Below are 16,790 nucleotides of genomic sequence, written 5' to 3'. Positions count from 1 at the left end.
AGCAATAAATAAAGAAGCCGCGGATTTCAGATGCGAATCACTGGCTGCACACCGGAACCAGAATGAGGTTTAATCACAGGCTTATGTCGGGAAATCTGTCGTTATGCGTCAGCAGTACATTGCAATACATCACAATGAATACTGTAAATCACGGTTAGAAGATAATATACGAAAAAAAAACGAAATAAAGTTTGTGCAAAAAAGACGACAAAATGTAGTGAGGAAAACTTTATGGGTTCAATCTCCATTCAGAAACCTGATGGCTGAGGGGGAAAAAGCTATTCCTATATTATCATCGCAGACCCAGACACATCACTGACCAGACTGACAGAGTCTCTAATGATCAACTCCCACATCCCTGACCACAGTGATAATTTCACTGCAAATCCAGTCCCATCACTCTCCGCAAGGATAACTAAGCTGCTTGCCCAGTCCCAGTATCGTCCACACTATTACTGTTGCTGCCTCTCCGACATCATCACTGACAATGCGAAAGTCTGTCTGTAAACACGTCACTCAGCAGAACTCTACGACCAAAGATGATGTCCAATTATCATGGATCGCATTGTCACCGGTTACGGAAGGCTAGTGTGACAACATTCGTAATATATTGAATTGTCAATGCCCGCTCGCATGCCAAATGTAACGGCTGTTCGTTCAGCAAGATACAAAACTGCACAGTCAATACCTCTGATTTGGCATCACTGATGAGATTCCGAGCACATTAACATTCATATCATATGATTTTTTTTTCACAAGAGTATGAGTGAACAGCCAAGATGTTAGGGCAGAACGGTCGCTGTGTTTTATTGTTATCATTACATCGCGGCGTGGTTACACTCCGAGCAGACCGGGGATTGGCAAAGTTTATTGCACAGGGTTACACATCCGTGAGGCTAAAGGAATTTGTTGCGCTTACACCGAAGTAATTTGTGATTGTTATGTTCAAATTTAAATCTGATCACTGCTCAGTTGATAAGGAGCCTGAAGTTACATAATCATCTGCCTCTTGTATTCAATGACTGGACGTAATGGTGGCGACAACAGAATCTAATAATATCTTTACTTCGACGCTTACTGTGCAATGGTGTAGAGAACATTACACAACGGTGCTTACCTGATGTTTTGTGTGACAAAGAAATATGTGTTAATGTAACCTATATACTTTTAAACAAAGGTTTAACAGCTTTAAGCACTTTACTTTCAAATGTATTGTGATGAACAATGCAATCAAAGTGCCCACTCCGCTGTTTCTACATTTCTGAGCTTTAATAGAAGCTCATTACAAACCACAACAGAGATTAATAACAGTCAAGACGAGCAGTGCTTCAACAGCTCCGTTCGACCTGTGCAGGCTCACAGATATGCAATGTTACTGGTTTGGGGAAAATGAAAACACGTCCAGTTTCCAAGTATTTTCAAATAATATATGAATGGGGTACTGCTCAAGTAACAGACTAATAAACTTATCCTAATAAGCGATTTAGAGCACTGGCGTTTGTTAGTTATTTGGTTGATCTTCAATGGAGGTTAAAATGTGCAAGGTTAGAGCGTCACCTTTGCTTGCCATTAAATACAAAGTCATTTCATAGAAAGATGCTGATGCCCCTGAATTAAAACCTATTCTGCCATGGATTACAATCCAGGAAGGCCAGCTTTAAAAAGATCCGACTCTTTAAACCCAGCGGAACAGCACCAGTTGCAATACAGTGATAATGTCTGTACGACTGGTGCGTGAACTCTTGTGTGGGATAAGGGTACGGGTATGGGTTGCAAGGAAATTATTTTTCTCCTCTTTCTTTTCTGATTCAACAACATCAAGAATTCGCAAAGAACTGAGGCACTGAGCATATATGAAGATTCATACTATATCTACTATATCACGATGACGCGATAAATACTAACCAGCCACTTATAAAACCACAGTAAGACCGTTTACAAAGAATACTTATCTACCAGTCAGTGATCTGATGCACATTGTGCTGGAGGGAACCCACTTACCGGCAATTAATTCCTTCATTCTTGTCTCTCTCTCTCTCCTTCCTCCGCATGCCCGCCTTTGTTGTCTACTTGTGACTCCTGTCTAGTATGAGAGCACGTTTGCAGAGAAGGCTGATAGTCATTTTCTTTCTCATAAAAGTTCCACATTCCAAGCTAATGCAGCTTTGTTTCAGTACCGCTGTCTTGTGTTTCCCATTTTACACCCGCCAAAGGGGAATCATATGTGAGTATTGATTTAACTAATTTGCCACTTTCCTTTCACGGGATTTCTAAACAAAATACATATTTATTTTTTTCTTATTTAAGGACCATTTTGTTCTGCTTTGAGCAGTTAAACCAGCCGAGATGTTGTGAGATTTTTTTTTTGTAATTCCAATATATGTAATAAAAGCAGCACTTATATACACACTTCTTCCTCAGCTACTGGGTAAACCAAGGGTTAACTCTTTCTATCATTTCATGGAAAATAAATAGCGTCCTTTCAAGGTATGCTGCTGACGTCAGCGGAGGGTTTCTCTCTCTCTCTTATTAATAAACGTCCCTTTCACTCAGTTCCCCCAGTTTCAGCGACAGCAGCCCCTCCCGCCACGGACAGAGATCCGGAGCTGCACCAGAATCTGGGAAGGACAGCGTGGAATATAACAGGAAATGGGAAAAAAATATCTTCTGGCTGGCTCCATATATTTTTGCAGATGATGATTCGCTAACGGTAGGTTTTTGAATGATGAGTGCGTTTATCACCATTCAAGTGATTTTCTTCCCAGTCGTCGCTATCATTGCGATTCCCGGTGAGTCTTTTTCCAAAGATATCTTATGGAACAGCATTGAACTGCACGTTTTGTCAACACTACTTCTCACAATAATAATTAAGTTGCTGTCACACATACCGGCTGTTGATTCAGCAAATCTTTACTGAATGAACTCTGATAATTTACTGCCATGAGGACTCCTGTCTAAGAAAATATGTGCTGGCAGTTGTGATGATCCAGAGCAGGTTTACGAGAATGATTTAGGAAATAAAAGATGTCATACTTGACGCGTGTTTGATAGCCCAGTGCCAGTATTCGCAGGAGATTAGGGGAATAGGGCTGGGGGACCGGGGAAACTTACCTGTAATTCAAAGTCTCAGATGGAGCCGTCGTGCAGAGGATGCATCCAACAGTGGGGGTGTCTACGGCCAGAGAGCTCAACATCAGAATACATGAATTCCCCTTGGAACAGTGCTGCGGAGGAGTTCAATTGCCAGAGACAGTGTGCCTGTGGAACTCGTTGCCATAGACGAATACTGATGTCAAATGATTGGGCGTATTTTTTAGCGGAGGTTAATAGGGGCCTAATTAACAGGGGTATCAAAGTTTATGGAGAGAAGGCAAGAGAACAGTGTTGGGGTGAAATACATCAGCCACGATTCAATGGCTTATGATCGCGTGCTTGGTCAGGCTGCCTTAGTTAATGCTCCGTATGCAGTGGTCAAATTTCTGATGAGTAAACTTGTATACAATCGCAGCACACAGCAGCCTGTCGGTGATCACGACGTATTTTATCGGTGACAAACCACCTGCATTGTTGCTGAACAAATAAAGTATCATCGAGACGTCAACGAACAGCATTCGATTGTAATGGCGAAAGTAGAAGAAGGAGACATGAGACTCGTGATCTGACTTGAAGGTGATGCCGGCAAACAGGAAGAGAGGTGCAACAATCCAGCCGTCCTGAGAAGCGAGCAGCGACGGCAATCTGCGCTTCAGCTAAACCTGGTAGGTGTGAAGGACACTTATTTCACGACAGTTGAGACTCCACAGATTCCGCAGATGCATCATTCAGCTCCTTTCCCCTCAACACGTCCGGAATTTCCCAGTCATCAGCCATCTTTATCTGTGTTCGTCGCTTTCAGTTTCGTTGCTGATATTCGATAGAACAGATTGCACTGAGTTTACACTACTTTGCAAAACCGTTCAGCTTTATTGACTGGTGATCCCTACGATTATATTATTCTGTCAAGCACACTCATTTCTGTCATTGGTACCCATTATATGCTCGCTTTAAGATAATCTTTCCTGGTGTGTTTACGCTGATTGTTTATGTTGTTTGGCCGTGAACCTGGTGACCATATTCATCCTGTCTCGGGAAAGTGCGGCCTCTCTGGAGTTGTCACTTGCTACCTGGTTGCCGTGGCCGCGGCGGATCTTCTGGTTCTTATCCTGGACCTGATATTGAGCAAGATTCCACTTATGTACATGCCATTCCTCGTTTTCCTCTGATCAATGCCCAAGGGGTGTAATATCCACGCTGCTCTGCTTTACACTGTCACCGACTGTTCGGTCTGGTTCACCGTCGCGTTCACCATTGATCGGCTTGTCGCCATTTGTTGCCAGAAGCTGAAAAAAAAAATATTGCACCGGGAAAACTGCGGCCGTGGTTTTGGGGACAGTGACTGTGATCAGCTGTTTAAAGAATATGTACTGGTATTTTCGGCTCTCAGAGAGATGCACATGGGTAATCAATCCATTCCTTTGTATAAAGAGCGCTCTTGATTTCAATTTCACGACTCAAATTGACCTATTTTATTACTTCCTCACCCCTGTACTCCCATTTGAGCCTGGTTCTCGTGACGAATGTCTTCACCACCAGACACGTCGTAGTCATCAGTAGAGCTCGCAGGAGACTCAGAGTTCCCGGAAACGGACAGAGTGCCAGAGACCCGGAGATGGAGAAACGCAGGAAATTCCTCGGTTTATTGCTGATCGTCTCCGGCCATTTCATCCTGCTGTGGGCACCTTTCACTGTGTTCTCTGCGTGGGAGCGGGAGTATGAACTTACCATTTCTGTGCGTCCGCCCGAATCGCTGCGAGAGCTGGGCATCATTCTGCAGCTCCTGAGCCGTTGTACAAACACGGTTCTTTACGCTCTTACACAGACCAAGTTCAGGGAGCAGCTAAAGAATGTGTTAAAATTTCCGCTCGCTCTCATTGTAGTGAGGAAGTCGTGACTTAGCGGAGTCTCCATCACCCCCGGACCTAACTATCGTTCCACACATTGCGGCCACTTTCTGTTCCCCTGGGTCCGGCGCTATCCCTCTTCCACTCACACTTCCCAAGCGGCGATTACATAGACCAGTCTCCTGTACAGCCGCAATGCTCCTCCCTGGTTCCGGCTTATCTTCCCATCTCTGTCCTACTGTTCCAAGTGCATTTTGCCCCATATTTCCACCATGCAGTCCTTCGGCCCGACCGAAAACATCGGTCTATCTGCAAGGCCATACTCCGCTCATGCGAGGGGCGCCTGTGTTCCCGAAGCAGCCCGTTCATCCCTGCAGTGACGACTGAATTGGTGCTTCTTCCTGCACCCTCGCTGTGCGCCTCAGTTTCATCTACGTTGCCTACAACGTCCCACACCGCCCTCAGGTAAGATTGGTCCCATTCTGACACCACTCTTTTCTCCCGATCTTTCTGTCCCCATTTCCAGAGACAGATTAATTACCGACACGTTTTACAAAGCCAGTCTACTGAGTCTCAGAGTTATATTGACGATCCCTCCTTCCACACGGGCACTCGGATTACTGTTATTCCTTTCTATCATTTCTTTGGATCAGAATTTCTCTCAAGACATTTTATGTATAAGGAAATTCCCTTCCACGACGATCGATGCTGCCATCACCATTCCCTGTTGCCTTTGCCGCGGGTAACATCACTCCAACCCACACAACGTAACAGAAGAGATTGGGTCTCCTTGTCCTCAGGTAACACGCCACGAACCTCTGCATACAACGTATTTTCCGTAACTTCTACCATCTCCATAGCGTCTCTGTCACAAGGAACGAATTTCACTCCTCCATCTCCGGTTTCCGAAGATCGTTCTCTGCGCGGCTCCATTGTTTACTCGTCGTTGCCCACAAATCTCCCTAATTACTGTCACCATACTCCAGACATTATTTCCACAGAGGCACTGGTTATTCAAACACAACGAAGACCACATTGGTAACACACTTCATTTCCAGTGTCTGCTCCCTGACAAGAAATAAAGTGCTGATAATTTATCCACCTAAAACCAATGCCATTTACAATCAGCAATGACGCCATTTACAATCGCTGTCAGGCCAAGATATTACCGATGATATAATATATATATTCTGATAAGATCATTGTGCACCAAATCCCATATCTGGAGTCCTTGAGAATTAAACTGCTTAAACAGTACCATTATGTTATTCTTCACAGTTAGAATGTCGCTCCTTATCCTTTTGCATCACTGATAGAACAACAATATCTGAATTTAAACACGTCCATCAACTGAAGCATACTACTGAAGATGAATCGCAGATATCACTGACAGTAACGACACTGGTTATCCAGATCCAATTTATATTATTTTCAATTAAATGCATTGAATTGGAAATTCTCGCTGATCTGGTAACAAATACAGTGCCTATAAAAAATATTCACCCCCCCCCCGCCCTTGGAATACCCTTGTAGTAGCACTAGCATGGATCGCAGGTATGCCTGTTCTTTTTTTGTCGTCTACGTTGTGTCACTCCCCAACTTCCCCTACGCTACATCGACGACTGTATTGGTACTGTTTCTTGCACGCATGCGGAGCTCGTCGACTTCATCAACTTCGCCTCCATCTTCCACCCTGCCCTCAAAATTACTTGGCCCATTTCCGACACTACCGTCCCATATAGCAATCTCCCTATCTCTACCTCTAGAGACATCATATTCACTGTTGTCTATTATAAACCCATCGACTCTCACAGGTACTTGGACTATTGCTCTTCCCATCCTGTTATTTGTAAAAATGCCATCCCTTCACTCAATTCCTCCCATCTCCACCGCTTATGCTCTTAGGGTGAGGCTTTCCGTTTAAGAACGAAGGAGCTGCCTTTTTCCAGCACCAACGCTGTCCTCAACCATATGTCTGCCGTTTCGCGCAGGTCTGCACTTACATCACTCTCCCGCTACCCCACTAAGATAGGAACAACTTGTCCTCACCTGCCATCCCACCAGCCTCAGCATCCAGCGCATAATTATCCATAACTTACACCATCTCCAACGGGATCCCACCACCAAGCACATCTTCCCTTCCTTCTCCCCACAATTTCCACTTTCCACAGGGATCGCTCCCTATGCGACTCCATTGTCCATTTGTCCCAAACCACTGATCTCCCTCCCGACACTGTCCTTGTAAACTGAACAAGTGCCACACCTACCCCTACACATCCTTCCTCACTAAGACTCCTGTCCTCAAACGGTCCTTCCAGGTGAAGTGACTCTTCAACTATGAACCTGTTTGGGTCATCCATTGCATTTGTTGCTCCCGGTGTGGCCTCCTGTATATCGATGAGACCCAATGTTCATTGGGAGACTGCTTGACCGAGCACATACGCTCCAACCGTTAGAAAAAGCGGGACCTCCCAGTAGCCACCTACTTAAATTCTACTTATCATTCCCAATTTGACATGTATATCCATGGCCTCCTCTAATCTCTGTACGAAGCCACAGTCATCTTCGTTAACTACTACCTTATATTCCGCCTGGGGCCCCTCCAACCCGATGACATGAACATCGATTTATCAAACTTCAGATAATGCCCCCCACCAACAGTCTCCATTCCCATTTCCCGCTCTAACCTATCTCCACACCTGTCCCTCTCACATCTCTCTGATCCTTCACCCTGTTTTCATTCTTCTATGGCCTTCTGTCCTCTGCTATTCGATTCCCTTTCTACACTCTGCATTGCTTTTAATAATCAACTTCCCAGCTCTTTACCTCACCTCTGCCTCCATTCCGGTTTCACGTATCCCCTGTGATTCTTCTTTCCCTTCCCGCAATTTCTCAATCTGACCCTTATATATATATTTTTTCCAGTCCTGATGAAGGGACTCGCCGTAAAACGTCGACTATACATTTCTCCATAGATGCTGTGTCCCTCCAGCATATTGTGTGCGTTTCTCACTGAAGAGAATGCTATGACTATGTGTGGTGGAGGACAGTGTAATGCCCTGGTTCACATCTTTACTGTTATGCTCCATGTATTTCACTTATCAGTTCTGTAACAGCAGTCTGTTCTGCTTCCAGCCTGCTTGGGTAATTTTTGAAGTTAAGGGATGATGAGGGATAAGGGTCATCCAATTAGGATGCTAGAACTGGGGACGGGTATTTGGTGAGATATACTGAGGTTGGTCTTGGGGTTTTTGTTCGGCGGGAGATAAAGCTACCGGGTACCTGATATTACCTGATGTTTGTGCGCGAGGCGAGGTTATCCTTCGACCTCCATTTAGGGACTGGCGAGGAAGAGCTACCGCAGAAAACTTATCTGAAGTGTGTGTCTAATATAAGAAGGGAGCTGAAAAACGCTTATGAATTCGTTGATGTTTCTGCTACCAAACAGAATCAAGGAAATACGAGGAGTTATGATCAAAAGGTTAGGTTATTCTAAATCATGCCTGGAGACGGAGTCCTCATTAAGAATTTGGGGCTACCTGGGAAGCGTAAATTGGTTAACAGCTGGGCGGCCACGTCCCGTCTATTGGAGAGTCAGATGCGAAACGTACCCGTTTCCCGAGTGAAACCAAAGGATGGGAATGGGCATGTCAAGATTCACCTTCGGAACCACCTTCTACCTCTGCGACCAGAGGTGCGCGTTGACCCAGAGCTGACCTAGATCCTACATGACTGCAGCAACTGGAAGACTGGAAGACCAGCAGCGGGAACGATTAGACCGGCCCTGGCCCCTGATTGGGATACTGACTCGGAGGGGAAGGAAATGGACCAGTGGTATTTGCTGTCTTTCGCTAAATCATCACAATTGCAGGAAGAGAGTCCAGACCCTTCGCACGCTGAGTCAGGTGGAATGGGGCGGCGGCACTAGCAGTAGATATGCAGGTTTGCAGCTGGACCATGAAGGGAGACTGGCCTCTAAGGTAACTGGGAATGAAGCTGAGTTTAGCCAAGTGGTCGAGGGGTTCGAGTTGTCGGTAGACACAACAAATAGACGGGGAAGTCCTCGCCATGTAGAACATTGTCCCAAGGAGTGTCTGAAAGTGAAGAAGTAGATGATGTGAAAAGAAGGTATCAAAGAGTCAGGACACCCCCATATAGGCGGCCCTATAGCACCGGGGAAACAGGGTTTTACGACGAACTCCCGAGTGAGGTATGACACGACAATATACAAATGGATTAGACGTTCTGACATCACGAAATTCCTTTGAAAACGGTGTTAATAATGATGGGATGACCAATTATTTCAAAGTCATGAGGATGTGACTATTTTGGAGGGCGAAGAGTGTAAAGCTCTGGTTCACATTTTTAGTGTATGCTCTATGCATTTCATTCAGCAATTGTGTAAGAAGAGTCTGTTCTGCTTTCAGCCTGTTTGGGCTATAGTTGAGGATAATAGATGATGTGGAATGTGTGCCATCCAATTGGGATGAATGAACTGAGAAGAATTATTTTCTTGTGAGGGACACTGGGTTGGGCTAGGGACTTTGGTTCGGCGGGAGATGAAGAGAGAAAACGCTGGAGAGAACAGATCGTAGCATTCGACCTGGTGTAGGACCGTGATTCGATGAAGCCAGGTGCCGAGATCAATGAAGGATCGGTGAATATAGTGAAACGTGAAGCTCCAACGTGCACATTTGATGGTTTGGTTAAAATTGACTCTTTTTGTTTTGTTTTTCTTCACTAACCCTTTTGTTACGTTAAGATTCATAAATATAATTCCTTTAAACGTATGCAATGAACTGTCTGTTATTTCGTGGTGCTAAACTAATTTGTAATAGGAGAGCAATTTACATAGCAAGACAAGACTGCATTTACTGGTGCCATTGATTCAGCTCATCGCGATCAGCTGGCTCAAGGAGTTGGGTAAATCTCCAATTGAATTCTTTACACAGGGGAGGAATATAAAATATGATTGTTTTTAGGAATGCATTTCAGTGAATGAACAGGACACACTGTTACAATATCACAGTGGTCAGTGCTGAAGCTCCAGAGACAACATTATCATCATGGTCAACAGTGGACGTTGAATACTAATGACGTCGACAGCTTGGCCTGTCGGGATATCACCATCTCAGCTCAGTGAGCTGAGATCCAGAGCTGCAATGACAAGATCCGAGCGGTCAGTAACGTGTTCTCAAAGTGTAGATCATTCTACATGTTAATTACAAGAACCCGTCACCGTTCACGTGACTTATTGTCATTTAAAACAACATGTGGCCTATTCCATATTTCTCCATGTGCTGAACAACAACGGGCCAACTACATCTATTTCTGACTGCAATTAATATGGTTTGTGACGTGCAATAGTTTCTCTGTTTGTTAAATACATCCTGCTTGAAGCAACACTGACCTGAACATTTATTTGCAGCAATCGTCTCAAAATGTCGAAGTGTTTCAGTATGTTTCCGTGTATACAGAATTTTTTTAAAACAATTATATTTATTATGTTCTTGCCAGTATGGAGATCAGGAAAAGAAGCAGCTGTATAAAGCTGCAAGTAATGTAGACTCGATATACTGAGGCAGATAGATCATATTTGTGCTGATAGAACAAATAAAATTGATCTAAGGCGCTGCTTCACTCCGCTCGCCTTCAGGTCACACTTCAGCATGCTGCAGACCCTGATTATGGCAAACCCCACAACCACCGCCCCCACCCCACACCACAAGTCACGTACACGTGCAGCCATGGGAGCTGGTGAAGGATGGCCGTATGAGCAGGGACGATTTGTTGCCATTTTGATCATAGGCAGTAATGATTTTGAATGATGTTGTGGGGGAGATTCTGCGGAGGATACGACCTGGACAAAAGGGACCGGTTACTCATGAACCCTCGAGGTTTGAGCATTGTCTGATTGGTAGGAGGCATCAAGGGGAATAAAAAAGATCCTTTTCTGTTTTGCTGCCTGTAACCATTCGTGCTTCTCAGGGGGCGGTATTGGACCGTTTTTTATGCTGTATATAAATGATTTAGATGACGGAATCATTGGCTTTGTTGCCACGTTTGCAGATGATACAAAGATTGGTGGAGGGGCATGTAGTGCTGAGGAAACCGGCTTCAGAAGAAGTTCGCACGATTAGGAGAATGGGCAAGAAAGTGGTAAAAGGAACACAATGTTGGAACACGCATGGTCATGCAATTTGGTAGCAGAAATAAATGTGCGGACCATTTTCTTAACAGGGAATCTGAGATGCAGAGGGACTTGGGTGTTCTTGACCAGAGTCGATGATGAGGAAAGCTATTGCCATGTTAGCATTGATTTCAAGAGGTCTCGAATACAAGAGCGAGGATGTGATGCTGAGCCCTCACCTTGAGTATTGTGAAAAGTTTTGTTACCTAAATCTTAGATAAGATGAGCTGGCGTTGGAGAGGGTCCAGCGAAGGTTCACATGAATGATTCCAGGAATGAAAGGGTTATCATACGAGGAAAGATTGTTGGCTCTGGGTCCGTACTCGCTGGAATGCAGAAGGATGGTGGGGTGGGGGGAGGAGGATCTTATTGAAACATTTGGAATGTTGATAGGCCCAGGCAGAGTGAATGTACAAAGGGATGTTTCCCATGGTGGGAGAGTCTAATACAAGAGGGCACACCCTCAGGATAGAGGTGCGCCCTTTCAAAACAGAGATGCAGAGATATTCCTAGAGAGAAAGGGTAGTGAATATGTGGAATTAGTTGCCACATGCAGCTGTGGGGGTCAGGAAGTTGCGTGAATTTAAGGAAGAAATTGATAGGCTCTTGATTCGACATAGCATCAAAAATTACGGGGAAAGGCCGGGAAATGGGGTTTAGGACGAGATAAATAGGATCAGCCATGATGGAATAGCGAAGCATACTCGATTGGCCAGATGGCATAATTGTGCTCCAATGTGTTATGGTCTTATGGTCTAATATCCTTGCGAGCAAGTTGGTTGGACTGTTTTGGTGAGTTTTGAAATAATTTGTCACGGGGATGTGAACCGCCGTGATCGTGCGGAAGAAGCTGTAGTTATTGGACAAAACAGTCGGAATATGTAGTGGGACTCCAAGCAAGGAAAGGATGATGGTACTGCAAAATTGAAGGCAAGAGGATGAGTTGAAACCTAATAGTTGGATAAAATCGAAATGGGCGAACAACAGACATAAGCCGTGGTATTTGAATGTGCGATGTATACTGAATATGGTAGAAGAACTTGTAACACCTTCACAGACTGGCGTGGGTCCTCACCTACCACCCCACCAACCTCCGGGTCCAACATATTATTCTCCGTAACTTCCGCCACCTCCAACGGGATCCCACCACTAAGCACATCTTTCCCTCCCCCACTCTCTCTGCATTCCGCAGGGATCGCTCCCAACACAGCTCCCTTGTCCATTCGTCCACCCATCCCTCCCCACTGATCTCCCTCCTAGCACTTATCCGTGTAAGCGGAAGAAGTGCTACATATGCCCTTACACTTCCTCCCTTACCACCATACAGGGCCCCAAACAGTCCTTCCAGGTGAGGCAACACTTGACCTGTGAGTCGACTGGGGTGATATACTGCGTCCGGTGCTCCCGATGTGGCCTTTTATATATTGGCGAGACCCGACGCAGACTGGGAGACAGCTTTGCTGAACATCTACGCTCTGTCCGCCAGAGAAAGCAGGATCTCTCAGTGGCCACACATTTTAATTCCACATCCCATTCCCATTCTGACATGTCTATCCACGGCCTCCTCTACTGTAAAGATGAAGCCACACTCAGGTTAGAGGAACAACACCTTATATTCCGTCTGGCTAGCCTCCAACCTGATGGCATGAACATCGACTTCTCTAACTTCCGCTAAGGCCCCACCTCCCCCACGTACCCCATCTGTTACTCATTTTTATGCACACATTCTTTCTCTCACTCTCCTTTTTCTCCCTCTGTCCCTCTGAATATACCTCTTGCCCATCCTCTGGGTCCCCCCCCCCGTCTTTCTTCCCGGACCTCCTGTCCCATGATCCTCTCGTATCCCCTTTTGCCTATCACCTGTCCAGCTCTTGGCTCTATCCCTCCCCCTCCTGTCTTATCCTATCATTTTGGATCTCGCCCTCCCGCTCCAACTTTCAAATCCCTTACTCACTCTTCCTTCAGTTAGTCCTGACGAAGGGTCTCGGCCTGAAACGTCGACTGCACCTCTTCCTACAGATACTGCTTGGCCTGCTGCGTTCACCAGCAACTTTCATGTGTGTTGGGTGCATATGATGTTGTATTATACGGTGAATCATGGTTTAAAGGAGGTTATAGCTCGGAGCTCTGGTTACATAGAGTTGTCTTTTACACATTGGATGTCCATCCCTGTTGCTGCAGTATTTCATTGATTCTACAATGGTTAATGGTTGTATTGAATATATTCGCCAGCAAATGTATCTCTGAGTTCTACTTCTATAGTGACATACATCTTCATTGTAAGTAAATTCAAATTGTAATTTTAACTTTAGTATGTGGTGATCCACGTTTAAATTGAACAGAGAAAAATAGATGGTCGTTTTCTCCATAGCTCCTCTATGAACTACCATGAAGTTCTCCACAGTCACGCGTGAAACTTTTCTCCTCACTTAATTTAATCTTCATCTATTAATTAATATCCTGGAGGCCTGAGATGCCAATCGTGTGCATACATCACTATATCTCCATAATCAAGTCCCCTTTATAGTTATAACTCACAAACGCTTGCAGATTTCAGAGGATTCACTGGTCACACTCTCTCGGTGATGAAGAAAATAATGTTAGTAGTCTGAGTAAACCCAAGTGCAAAAAAAAAGTAAAAGATTACAAGATCTTAAAAGCACGATGAGTGTAAGGACACTTTACTTTCAATACCAGTACTATTCGAAATCAGGTCAGTGAACTTGTGGCACAAATCAGTACACGGGGTTCTGATTCAGTGGCTATTACAGAGACGTGGCTGCAGGGTGGACAGGATTGGGAATTAAATAGCCAAGGGTATCAGACAATACAGAAAGATAGGCAGGAAGGTAAAGTGAGTGGGTAAGCGCTTTTATTTACAGACGAGAATAGGGCGATAGTGAGAAACGATATAAAATCTAAGGAGCAAAAAGTTGAGTCCATTTAGGTGGAGATTAGGAATAGCAAAGCAAAATAAAAAAATAAAATCACTGGTGTATGTTCTCTATCGACCATCGAATAATAACATTACATTGGCACAGGCTATACACAGAAACATATCTGAGGCGTTTAAACATGGAACAGTAGTTATCATCAGGGGCTTTAACTTGCGCATAGATTGGGTGAATCAAGTTAGTCGAAGCTGTCTCGAGCAGGACTTCATAGAATGCGTTCGTGATAGCTTTATCGAACAAAATGTGACTGAGCCTACACGATCTTAGGTCTCGTCCCGTGAAATGAGACAGATAATAGTAGTGATGTTGTAGTTAGGGATTCTCATGGAAAGAGTGATCACAGTATCATTGAGATTCTCAGACAAATGGAGTGTGCAATAGCCCTATCTACAGCCAGTGTATTATGACTAAACAATGGAGACAGCAATAGGGTGAGGGAGGTTTTGGCGGCGAGAGTAGACTGGGACCGCAGGCTATATGCTGGGTTGGCTGAGGAACATTGGAAGACTTTCACAGAGATTTTTTTCCCGGTGCTCAACAAAAATATCTTCCAGTTAAAAGCCGGACATCAAGGCTGGGCAGAGCCAGCCGTGGATAACTAAGGAAACAACAGAAGGCATCGAACTAAAAGCTCTTGGATCCAAAGTCCCGGAGAGTATTGAGAAATTGGGTGATTGGGAAAACTTAAAAAAAAACAACAGAGAACACCAAGACAGCAATAAAAAAAGGAAGCTAGATTATGAAAATAAACTAGCACAAGATATGTTAAAAAACACAGATGTTGAATGCTCTTATAAATATATAAAGCGGGAAAGGGTTTTTAAAGAGAACATAGGTTCCTTGAAGACGAGAAGGGGGAAATGTTATTGGGTAATGAGGAAATGGCAGAAGTTTTGAATGACTATTTAATGTCGGTTCTCACGGTAGACGAAACGTCCAACATGCAAAACGAAATATTACGGATGCGATAGGAGGTGAAGACCTCGATACAATAGCTATTACTGAAGAGCTAGTGTTCAGCAAACTTGTAGGTCTGTTGATAGATAAATCCCCTGCTCCTTATAGAATGCATCTCAGTATATTGAAAGAAATGGCAGAAGATATAGTGGAGGCTTTATGGATAAGTTCCAAAATTATCTGGACTCTAGGCAGGTCCCGGCGGATTGTAAGACGGCGAATATCACCCCACTTTTAAAGACATGGTTGTTACTCTGGTTAGCAATCAGTTTTTAGCGGTGTGCCGCAGCGCGGGTGCCGGGCCCGCAGCTGTTCTCGATATACATTAATGATCTGGAAGAGGCGTCCGACAGTAGTTTGCTGATGAAACTAAATTGAGTGGAAATTCAAATTGTGCAGAAGATAGGGAGAGTCTGCAGAGAGGCAAAGATAGGTTGTGAGTGGGCAAGGCTCTGATGGATGGAGTGCAATGTTGGTAACTGCGAGGTCATCCACTTTGGAAGGAAACATGAAAGAGCAGATTATTATTTAAATGGTAAAAAATGTACCATGCAGATGCGCAGGGACTTGGGAGTGAATCACAGACGGCTGTTTTGCCGCTGCAACAGGCTATAAAGTAAGTGAACGAAATGTTAGCCTTCATTGCTGGAGAGACTCAATTATATTGTAGGGAGGTTATGCTGCAGCAGTCTGGTCAGTGATGTGTCCGGATCTGCAATGATAATATAAGAATAGCGTCTTTTCCTCAACCAGCAGGTTTCTGAATCGACATTGATCCCATAAACCATCCTTGCAGTTTTGCACTAAATATTTTAACTTTTTTTTACAAAGATTATCTTGATCTATAGTTTTAATTGTTATGTATTGCAATGTACCGTTGCCGCATCACAACACATTTCACAACATGTGCCACTGATGTTAAACTTCGTTCTAGTTCTAATTTTGCAAATTTAGTGATTCGCATCTAAGATCCGCGGCTGATGTATTTACTGCTTTGTAGGATCGCTTTAGGAAATAATCTACACCTGTGATAGCAGTCACGTTCCGGAAATGAAATCCAGTTGCCTTTCTCGTACTTGGTAACCTTCTCAATTGACGTGCAATGTTACACTTCTAAATGGTTTGTGTTTACCCACTACAGCAATCACTTTATTCAGAGCGTCCCAGATTACTTCTGGTACATGTTTAGAAAAGTTTTTCCTCAGATCCCTCTGCAGTACCAATCCCTTTACGCGTTTCTTTTTTATTGTCTAAATACGTCTCGCAGGGTTAAAAGGCAGTCCCGTGTTGATTATTTCCACCGCCAGATATGATGAAGAAAATGCTGATGATGATTAATCGAAAACGTTAGTTTATGGTACACACGTAGAGTTTGAAACAATGTCGGCACCGAAGCTAAAGTTGAAATGAGTAACGTGTCTGCACCAGATTGCATTGCTGCGATCTTCAATCACTTCGCTCCGTCGTCCGATCTGTAAAAACAAGATCTATCTATTGGTGTTTATTTGATATAATTTCCAATCGAGTGTGTAGTGGCTTATCTGTATAGAAACCAGAGCAGATGCGTTTTGGCAAATTACAACCTATTGGCATTATAATAACGCCACATGAGTTGCATCTTGTCTCTCTCTCGCGGTTTTATCAGGCGATGTCTCCCTCGTGATGGCTTTCTGTCTCTTCCCCCTCTCTCTCTTTCGCCTCTCTCTCTTCTGTCTCTCTCTTTGTGTCGCAGATACGTTAAGCAGTGAT

General features: G+C 44.3%; 1 pseudogene; it reads left to right on the top strand.

Moving 5' to 3' along the window:
• The first annotated feature begins 1,630 nt into the window (after positions 1-1,630).
• LOC134341893 (chemerin-like receptor 2) lies at positions 1,631-4,990 on the top strand (annotated as a pseudogene).
• The last annotated feature ends 11,800 nt before the right edge of the window (positions 4,991-16,790 follow it).

This window comes from Mobula hypostoma, unplaced genomic scaffold, assembly GCF_963921235.1.
Source record: "Mobula hypostoma unplaced genomic scaffold, sMobHyp1.1 scaffold_96, whole genome shotgun sequence".
Classification (NCBI taxonomy): Eukaryota; Metazoa; Chordata; class Chondrichthyes; order Myliobatiformes; family Myliobatidae; genus Mobula; species Mobula hypostoma.
The sequence above is the reverse complement of the archived record's forward strand: the minus strand, read 5'-3'. Positions and strand labels throughout refer to the sequence as shown.